This window comes from Phoenix dactylifera, chromosome 1 (genome assembly GCF_009389715.1).
Source record: "Phoenix dactylifera cultivar Barhee BC4 chromosome 1, palm_55x_up_171113_PBpolish2nd_filt_p, whole genome shotgun sequence".
Classification (NCBI taxonomy): Eukaryota; Viridiplantae; Streptophyta; class Magnoliopsida; order Arecales; family Arecaceae; genus Phoenix; species Phoenix dactylifera.
Window position 1 is genome coordinate 35,516,370 of NC_052392.1, and position 8,557 is coordinate 35,524,926.

The window sequence follows — 8,557 nt, forward strand, 5'->3', positions numbered from 1 at the left end:
GAGGATGGCCATCACCATATCTATCCAATCCTCGAGCCCAGTCAATCACCACAGAGGAGTCCCCCTCAAGGCATAGCCGCTCAGCACCCAGTATCTGCCTGGCAAAGGATATCCCTTCCCAAGCTGCCCGCAACTCCGTCCCAACAGCAGTAGGTCCGGGCGTACGACGACCACCAGCGGATATCATCCTCCCGAGATGATCCCTGATCACAAAACCGACGCCTCCGGCCACTCCGTCCACCGACATACTACCATCGAAATTCACTTTGAGATAACCAGGGGGTGGGGGTACCCAAGAAATAAGGACGAACCTGGGCGCTGTGACAGCGGAAGAAGTACCCGAGATGTCCCCGGCCATCCCAGAAGAGAACTCGCGGTAGCTGTGGTGATCTCCCTCGCATGACGAATCGCTCTGTCCACCACCATCCTCGGCGGTAATCTCCTACCTTCAAACAAGCCAGAATTTCTGTCCAACCAAATATGATAAGCCAAGTATGCCCAACGAATCCCCGCATCAACAGTACTAGGCCTCCGCATGGAAACCCTCAACCAATGAATCAAATCCTGTACCGACTCAACTGAGTGGGGCAATAGGTCCGGTGACCTCCTCCAAATCTCCCTGGCTCTGGGATACTGCAATAAAACATGATCAATAGTCTCCTCCGTATCTATGCACACCTCGCACCCCTGAGTGATCCTCATCCCACGCCGTGCTAATAAACTCCTGGTTGGTAAGCAGCCCCATGCCACCTTCCAGATAAAAAGCGCCACCCGCGGATGAGTCCGCATCCTCCAAATCCATCCCCCCTCTATCTGCCGGCCTGGCTCACTGCTCATCAGCTGATGAATATCCCTGGCACGCACCTGCGACCTCCCTGTCGGCACCCAGACTAGTCTGTCTGGCCTCTCCCTGGCAGGAACTGGTAGGGCCAGGACCATCTCTGCCAGCTGCGCCCCAAACACCTCCTGAATCAACTCCTCTCTCCATCGACCACCCTCCAGCTCCATCAGGTCTCTGACCCTGAGACCAGCTATCCTCGCCGTGTCCACCATCACCGACAACCTACTAATCGGCTGCTCTGTCACCCAGCTGTCCTCCAGCACATCTATGGACCGCCCATCCCCAATGGCCCACCTGATCGCCGGTAGCACCATCCCTGCTCTAGCACAAATCTCCCTCCATATCGGTGAATGGCGGCGGCCGCCACGAATCCCAGGCGCTAGAGCACCGTACTTGGCCCTCATCAAGGCAGACCACATACCATCCGGCTCTAGCACTACTCTAGCAGCCTGTCGTGCCAGCAAGACCTCCCGTCTCATCACTAGGGACTGAACCCCTAACCCTCCACACCTGGTCGGCTGACATACAACCTCCCACGCCATCAGATGAATACCCCCTCTACCTCCATTCCTTCCCCAGATAAAATTCCTGAAGATCCGCTCAAGATTCCGCACAGTCGCTACTGGGATGAGGGAATTGGATAGTAAGTAAATAGGGATCGAAGAGAGAACTGACCGCACCAAGGTAACCCTGCCCATCATGGATAGTGAATGTATCTGCCAACCCTCCAATCTGTGCCTAATACTGAGCTCGAGAAAGGAACAATCCCTGCTGCGTAACCGCTGACCAGAGAGTGGCACACCCAAGTACCTCAGCATGCCCTCCTGCTCCCCCACTCCCAAAATCTCCAATATAGAAGTCTTCGTCGCCACTCTGATCTTCGGGCTAAAGCATATTGCTGATTTAGATAAGTTGACCCGTTGACCAGATACAGAACAATAGTCCCGGAGAATCCTCTGAATGACCCGTGCATCCTGCCTCGTAGCCCGGGCTAGAAGTAGACAATCATCGGCAAAAAGCAAATGGGAAGTCGGTGAAGCGTCTGGCACGGGCCTATAAACATCCAGCTCCTGGGTGCTCACTGCCTGCCTAAGAGCTCTAGAGAGAGCATCTGCACATATAATAAAGAGTAAAGGAGATAGAGGACAACCCTGACGTAATCCCCCGGAAGACTCGAAAAATCGGGAAGGCGTCCCATTCACCAATATGGCAAAGGAAGGAGCTCTGACACACCCCATCACCCATCTAACCATGTCTCATGAAAGCCAAATTCCTGCAAAGACTGCTGTACAAAGTCCCATCTCATCCTATCATAGGCCCTCTCCATATCAAGTTTGATCCCCATCAAACTCCTCCTACTCGATGCCCTACGAAGATCAAACATAAACTCCTGAGCAATAAGCACATTATCAGAAATGCTCCGTCCTCCCACAAACGCCTCCTGCTCCGGGCTGATAATCCTCGGAAGAATGTCCCTCAGTCTGACTGCTGGTAACTTCGCCGTCACCTTGTACATGATAGTACATAAGCTGATCGGGCGAAAGTGACTAGGCTCAAAAGCATCCTGTCGTTTCGGTATAAGAGTGATCAAGGTCCTCTGCCAATCTATAGACATAACAGCGGTGCTAAAATACTGCTGTATGGCTGCCGTCACATCCTATCCTACTATCATCCAGTACCTCCGAAAAAACAACGGTAGAAAACCATCCGGCCCCAGCGCCTTGTCCCCTTCTAGAGACCACACAACCTCCCGAACCTCCCTCTCCGATACCGGCCTGATCAGTGCCGCAGTGTCCTCCTCTGCCACACGTGCCGAGGGCGGCATAAAACCCTCCTCTCCCACAACTATATATCTTCAATTAGAAAGTTTTAAGGCACTTTGGTCATCTTCTATTGCTTAAGGCAATTATTTTGCTATCGCAGTAAAATGCCCAGAGTTCAAAATATGAACAGGGTTGGTGATATATCACTACCATTTTGGATTATAGTTTTTAACCAGTTTATAATCCAAGAATTACAATGCCACCAATCGAAAGCAGAGCAGAAAAGTTGGCAAATCCTCTTTTTTTGGGGTGAAGGCAAAACTTGTAGCATTTAACCAACGTCCCAAGAGACAGACACCCTATAATGTATGCACAAGCTTTTGTACATAAGTTAACGATTTTTGAAAAGCAAAACCTTTTCTCAGTCCTCACCTCCTTGAGTTCGATCTGAACCTGCAGAATAAAGGCCAAAAAAAATGGTTTAAGTGGAGATGCACGAGCAGGAAAACACCTTGCTTACCAGCAATGCAATGCGAGTTAAAAAATCACTCATATTGAACCTCGAGGTGCGCCTCCTTGTGACCCGGGCTGCGGTGAAAACATCTCCATCATAGACCTCAACACATCTGATACCTGTTCTGGTGAATCTCCGACATCCAGGTTGATATTTGCATCGAGTCTTATACCAGGTTCATTTGAGCCCTCTACATTTCCATTGGGCATTCTCTCATGAACCTGGTGACCCTGGGTAGCTGCGGCTATGTTCCCTATTATGTTAGCAAATTCGGGAGGAATGTTGACAGGGAAAGACGTGAATGGGACACTGCTGTTGGCTGAGCCTGCAGATTGCGAAGTTGATTGTTGGCCATGACCTGATGTCATGTTCCTCAAAATGTTAGCCACAAGATCTGGAGAGGCACCAACTGGAAATGACGGGAATGAAAAGCTGCTGTTTGTTGACCCTGAATGTGAAGAAGATTCCTGGCCATGACTTGATCGTGTGTTCTGAAGAAACAAAGCACAAAATAACAAAATCATAATTAATCAAAATGTGGAGGCAGGTTTGCTAAAAGAGCTTCAAACCATTTTGCATATACACGGTCTGAGAGCATATGTAATACGGATGAAACCACAATAGAACTAAAGGACCACAAATGGTTTCTAGGAAATTGTCTCTACTCCAGGATACATTGCCTGATAGATTAACACCTGAAGGCCTGCAAAACCCTTCAGGTGGAACTATGAAATTTTGCGAATTATGAAATCTGTTCACCCTCCTTTATCCAAATTGATAAAGGTTTAATAGAGATTTAATGCCTTTTACAATCGAAATTGGTCTTTATGATACAAATCAATCCTCCGCAATTGACATAGTTTTATAAAGTACATCAGCAAACATTTATAGGACACAACATTAGCAAACGATCATTCCGCATGCTTTACCAGCAACAACTACTGATTAGGAAACGATAATGCTGCGCAAACAACGAGGAAGAATTGCAGAAAAAGTATTGTGATGCTGGTTATAGAATAGCTTCAATTCAATATAATTGTGACCAGAAGGCATTCTAATTTCAAGAGTTATGGCCACAAAGATTAAAGCAAGGAAATTAAGTCTACAGCTATGTAAATTTACGTATGGCACAATTTCTTATTGCATGGTGAACTGAAATTACCTGATCTGGATCTGCCTGTGCACGTTGTTCCATCAATTTCTGTACTGTTACCTGAGATTTTTTTATGCATATATTATAAATAGTACAAGAAATTTACGCTGAGAAAAGATCTTGCAAAGAAAATCATCCAAGTGTTATGAAATTTTTACATATAAAAGCATACCTGAATATTCTCTCGAACAGTGTTGTTACCTGGATCCAACTGCAGGGCTGCATGTGTGAAAACAGGCAAAAGGTTGGATCAATGCATTAAGGATTTCAAATATTGCACAAGTTGATGCTCGCAGGAAAGTGCTTGGCTCCATCAGAGCAGACTGAGTTTTTACATATAATTTAGAACTAGTGCTGCATAAGTTCTTCAATATAGAAATACATGAAGTGCATAAAACTCATTGACTACATTTAATTTAGAACTTGGAAACACCAATTATACATAGATTCCAACATATAAATTGTTTCCAACTAGAGGGCGATTTAACACTAAACTATAGTTCTAGGAATATCATGATAAGAATTTTAAATACGACACAGAAGTAGGGGGTACCGAACTAACTGATGAATACATATGCTAGAGTAATAATTTATACAACAGAATGGTTTCAAGAAGTCTTCTGCAGTTAGAGAGATACATACAGGTTATTGCTACCACACATTAGCATGGGACTTCAGCAATTAGTTAACATCCTACGAGACATGATTGAAATTTTAGCATCCACATGATTTCACTAATCATCATAAGTAGAAATGTAGAAGCATCTAAAGTATTGACTTCCATTTTCCTGCTTATGTAATTCAAAAGGCAAATGAAACATTAGCATATTGCCAAAGAATTGTAGGCCAATTTAAGCAGGATGTGCTGTATTGCTGATCATCATCTCAAGATGCTGAGTAGACTGCAATGAGGTCATAATATTGTAGATGTTAGAATGTCAATAAGAAGATGCAAACACATAAAATGAGCATCGTGAAGCAAGGATGTTGAAGTGAATGCATGATTAAGTTTCAGGAGAAATTTGGGAGGTGTACAAAAAGAACGGGAAAGGAAAAATTAATAAAGATGGCATGGTTTGTCGGACAAAAGACTAGATGGTGCTTCATCGAGGAATAAGGTTTCTTTTTGCATGAACAGGTTTAAAGGAGGTGGATACAATAACAAAATCATATATTTTTAAAAAAAAATAAACAGAGTAAGAAAGGATTTAGGAAGACTTGCTTTGACAGGGAACTTAAAATGGAGGTGTGGATGACCAAATATAACCAATACCAATCCTGTAATAATTAGATAGTGCTTCTGAGCTAGCAGTCTGTTCACATTGATGACGGTCATTCAGGAAACCCAAGGGTGACAATCATTGGTTAAATTACATTACACGCTAAGAATGATAAACTATTTCATCACGTTACGTGACTGAACGCATTGGAGATGAAGGTAGAAGATATGGGAGGTAGATATGGGGTAAAAATTAGGTGAACATAATATATATATATATATATATATATATATATTAAAAAAAGAAAAACTCGAGACTCTCTACAAAAGGAGAATAAGGATCCAGAGAATCAGTTAATGGAACATTAAATGCAACATAAGCCCCACAATTAGTCCTGTTTTATGCTGTAAAATTTGTATGGAACAGTCTAAAATAAGATTTGAGTTATAAAAACCTGAACAGGGGACATGCAAAAGGATTTCAAAAAAGGTATGTTTACACAGCATATGGCCCCTATTTTACATAAAAAGAATGAATAAAAAGATTGAACCCAAACAACTAGAATGAAACATGTTTGCGACAGCTATTGTCTATAAATGGAAAATAAAAAAATAAATTGAAATAAAAGACAAAAGTATCTGAAATTAAATTTTAAAAATAAAATTAATACATAGCTATTTTTGATATAATTATGATAGCAATGGACAGTAACTGATGGTAAATGGAGACATAAGCATCAAGAAATGCATGCATAAATTCAGCAACTTAAAGCAACATATGGCACCAATGCAGCCCATCATCAGTTCAATTATCAGCAGTTCAATATCCATGGATGGGAGACATTTTTAATCCTTGCAGTTTACAGTGTTTCTAATTAAATGAAGAATGTTTAGGGTTTACTCAAAGAGATCAATAATATTCTATGTTTCGATTCCTTTAGTGATATTGACAGTTCAAATTTCAAGAGGTCCCCCTTATGAAGGGCTATAAAGGAGTTTCAAACATACCAAAGATATTCTAATTATAGAGAGTTTTATATGGACATTAAGATTGATGGTGCATTGTTGCTAAGAGTAAGACTAGGTGAAGTGGATATTCACTTAAATAACAGTCACGATAGATATAGACCATGTTGGGAGTACCCACTTAAATAAGAAAATAAATGAATATTCAGAAGCTTTATTATTTGTTTTAAACTTCCATATTGTAGGTTTCATTTGACCAAATGTTTTAGCAGTGTTATATTTTTCTGCTGCTTTCATCTTCAAATGTGATCAAGCACTTCAATGAGAAAGTTGAGACCTTTCAGTTCAGCGCAAAGCCCAACCAGGGGAATAAACACTCACGTAATATAATTAAGCTAACATGAAACCAATAAAGCATCTAAACAACAAATAGCCTGATGTCTTGGAAGACTGGTAAAATTTTTTGGCCAGCCACTGACAAAATAAAAAATAAAGAAGTACATAAAAGGGTCCTAAGAATATAGTAGGTGTAGAATGACAAACCTCGGATTAAAAACATGGTACAGTAATGACAAAATGTTAATAGTTTTGCTTTGTATTGAAGAAGCTTCTGAGCTTACAAACAATCATATAAAAGATGGAAAAATAGAAAGAGGGAGAGTGATACACTCAGGAAAAAACAAATATACAATGCATGAAGAACCACGATGCAACTGCAGACATTAAGAGTTTTGCAATAGTCTGGAGTTCACATGATAAATCTTACTTTGCAAATATAAATCATCATAACAAAATTTGATCTGGAGGTCACAAAATAAGTCTGACTTTGCATATGCAATCCATGATGTCAAACTCTTAATTTTTCATTTAACCCCACAAATTCAAGTTCCTGCAGCAACAGAAACATAGTTACCTTTCAAGTAACCCTTATTTAAAGCATCATTGTAATTCCCCTTTAGCAAAATAAGCTGATCCAAGACGGCTATATGCTTTGCTGTAATTAGGATCAATTTCAATGCACTTTAAGCAGTCTTCAATTGCTTCATCATATCCATGAATCTGAGTGTAAGCAGCAGCCCTGCAAGTATATATTGCATGTTAACTTCTTAATAGGTTACCTGCGTGATCAAAAATTTTACCAGTACACTGTACAATTATAGTTCAGAACACTGAAAAAAAACGACAAGAAAAAATAAATGATCTATTCTGAGTTGGAGTAAAAGCTTGAAGCTGCCACTATTCTTGTCAACAGAAAGCTTTGCTTCAATTCTATCCAATGTATCTTTTCTTAAAAACCTTCACAGTTCTTTGATGATAAGATAAAACTTTTCAACAATCAGATAGAGAAAAAGGGAGCAAAGTTGATTACAGACATTTGATCCAGATGAATTCCATCAAGAAAATTGAGCTCTCAAACTAAAACTGAAAAATCTATTTTTTACTTCACATTCTATATGTCATATCTTTTCTTTTATCCATTCCATTCTTCAACAAGACTGGATCACTTGTCCAAATTCATAGAAAAGAAAGAAAGGAGGAATATGAAGATTTTTTATGAAAAAGTATATTAAAACATAAAAGTACTTAGTTGCTGTTTCTTTACTCTCTCTTTTTCTTAAGTGATTATTCACTGTTCTTGTTAACTAAAATCCCCACTCCAGTTTCTTCACCTACCTATTATATCTTTTCATTACACCTTCCCATTTCTTCAACAACAAGATATCACCTTTCAACACTCTTCAGCTAGAAAGAGAGGGTACAACTATGACTAAGAACATTTTCTATGATAACACATGCTGAAAATTTAAATTATTTAACAATTATTTCTTTAATATTCTCTCTATCAGGGTAGTTTTGATCTCGTGCATTCTTTCAAAATTCCTCGGTTGAAGTTTACCATTGGTGGAATTGTTTATTAGACTCTATATATTTGCATTTATTAAAAAAAGGGTAGAAATCAGTGGTATGCATATTCTTGCTAAATGAGTAACTTGAGGAAAATTCTAAGGATATAAGAAAGTTCTTCCTAGGAGAGACATCCTTATGAATGGAAAACTCAATACAACATATCCCAAAAATTTTAAACTAACATTTACAAAAG